Source organism: Otolemur garnettii, unplaced genomic scaffold, assembly GCF_000181295.1.
Source record: "Otolemur garnettii isolate 467f Iridium unplaced genomic scaffold, OtoGar3 scaffold00006, whole genome shotgun sequence".
NCBI classification, from domain to species: domain Eukaryota; kingdom Metazoa; phylum Chordata; class Mammalia; order Primates; family Galagidae; genus Otolemur; species Otolemur garnettii.
In genome coordinates this window covers 25,401,738-25,404,381 of record NW_003852401.1, presented here as the reverse complement: position 1 = coordinate 25,404,381, position 2,644 = coordinate 25,401,738, and positions in this window count along the sequence as shown.

Genomic DNA, 2,644 nt, shown 5'->3' with positions numbered 1-2,644 from the left:
CTCAAGCGAGTCTCCTGCCTCCGCCTCCCAAGTAGCTGGGACCACAGGCACCTGCCACAACGCCTGGCTATTTTTTGGTTGCAGCCATTGTTGTTTAGCGGGCCCGGGCTGGATTCGAACCCGCCACCTTGGGTGTACATGGCTGGCGCCTTAGCCACTTGAGCCACAGGCACTGAGCCAGTCTACACATTATATAGACGAGACAGTCATTTGTACAGTATTTTTAATTTTAGTCAGTTTTGAAACTTACTCTCTTTCTATGTAGGAACATTTGAGCTTATTGACTTGAAAATCCATGCACAGAGACACAAAATCTCTAACTATTACATTTTTTTGTCTTCTTATATATAATAACATATCTTGTAAAATGCTACTATAGTATTTTTTGAGAGAGTATTTTCTATCTTGACTTACTTACCCAGGGAAGGTTGTAAACCAGTGGACCAATGTTTATGCTGGCTCATTGGCTATTTCCCATTAGCCAAAACAAAACAAACTCTGAAGTGCATTATTGTTTTTGCTCTAACAAGCTTCGAGAAATGATAAACTCACTCTTCCTAGTAACACCTGCTGGTTTATGCCTGGAGTTCTGTATAACTCAGTTATGACATAGATTGCAAGATCAGAAAATCAGAGAAAGGGGCAGAAGAGGGTTGGAAAATTATATAGATGAAATTATAGGCAATAGAATTGTCCTCGTTACCTTAAGAAAGCACTGAATGCTCTGCCAATGCATCCTGTATGTCCTGCTGTCTTCTACATTTGGGTGAGCTGGGCTGTACACACGTCTTCTTTAAGTCCCCTTTTAGATATTTAAAATAGTTACTACATATCCATTTATTTAAGTTAGCTTCATTTATCAATTTAATCTTGGAAGATGAATTTATTGCATGTCTTGATTTTGAAAACATTCTGTAAGAATTAGAATTTCACGAAACACACAGCAAGTTTAACCTAGCTTTTGTTTTGAAATCACCTGATATCAATTAGCATTCCTCCAGTTTGGGGCTGATTTATGATGCCCTTGTAAGGCCCTGAAAATATGAAAGCAGAGAAGCAGTATTTCAAAATGCAGCATAAAATCAACAATAAAATGTATATTTATAACCTGAAAAGTATGATTTCATCTTGGAGAATTACCAACCCAATAGCAGTAATAAGCATGATTTTCATTGTACCATATTGTACTTATTAAGCACTTCAGGGGACTTGTGAATAAATCAAACTGTGGGATCAGTTTTGGATATCTGAACATATTTTTAAATATTGTAAAAATGTGGAAAAGTATCACAACTGGTTATCATTTGTTCGTGCTTTCCAAAAGGGTTTTAATCATAAACTCATTCTTACATCCTCCTACAAGCTGGACTGAGGTTGAAATGGCCCATAAAGTGACATCCTTTTAATAAATGCTGGTTTAATATGGTCATGAGATAAGATTAGACCCTTCCAAAGCCCTTTTTGAATACCATCAATTCTGATTTATGCTCATGAAAGTCAGGGAGAACTAGGTGGCTTGAAGGATGCAATGTTATCAGAGATTCTACGGTTATACACATGCCTGCTTTTGATTTAAAATTTCAGTGAAAATATTCAGTATTGGAAGTTAAGGAATTAATAGAAATGCCCCATCTTGTTCTGTTTGCTTTATATCACCTTCCACAAAGTCAAGTCAATTCAATAAAACCAGCATTTGTTGACAATGTACAATCTGTCAGGTGGCTGTGATGGGGTGGAGGCTGTGAAGTCCGGAGACGGAAGGGCACTCTTCTGGGCACATGGATGAGTGTGACAGAGTTAAAGCTCTAGGTTGACCCTGGAGCATGACCTTCCCAGATTTGATTAGTTTTCTGAATTGAGCTCAATGGTCATGGATTCTAATGGAACAGGGATGGATGTCTTGGCCTGGTCTGTAGAGGTCAGTACCACCCATGGGTCATTTTGGCATTGCCATAGGACCTAGGGCCTAGGTGAAGCCCCAGGTAGTAGCTGGTTTAAGCTGGAGAATCTGGTGTAAGTAGTCTCAGATGGATGGTTCACCTAATGAGAACCCATTTGTCTGTGAGGAGAGGGTTGGTAACAGGGGCATCTCCAAGAAGCTTCATGATCATGATAAATAAAGAACATTAAAAAAAAAATCCCAACATTTTCTTGGCATTCCTTTTTTCACAAAGCTTTTGGATCATAAGTTCTATAGCTAAAAGCAAACAAACCACTTTTGCTTCTGATATATACATATACTATCGCAGGGTGTAAGATTACCTCTGGGTTTCATGGAGGAAATGATAGACATGAGAGAGCTCTAAAGAACTGTCAGGTCACTGGGTACTGTGACTCGTGCCTATCATCCCAGCACTTCAGGGAGTTGAAGGGGGAGGATTACTTAAGTCTAGGAGTTTGAGACCAGCCTGGGCAACATAGAAGACCCTATCCCTACTGGGAAAAAAAAATTAGCCAGGTGTGGTGGGGCATGTCTATAGTTCCAGCTATTCGGGAGGCTGAGGCAGGAGGATCACTTGAGCCCATGAGTTGGAGGCTGCAATGAGCTATAATTGTGCTACTATACTCTAGCCTGGGCTGGGGGGGAAAGAGAGAGAGACAGAGACAGTGACTTTATCTTAAAAAAAAAAAAAAAAAGACAAGG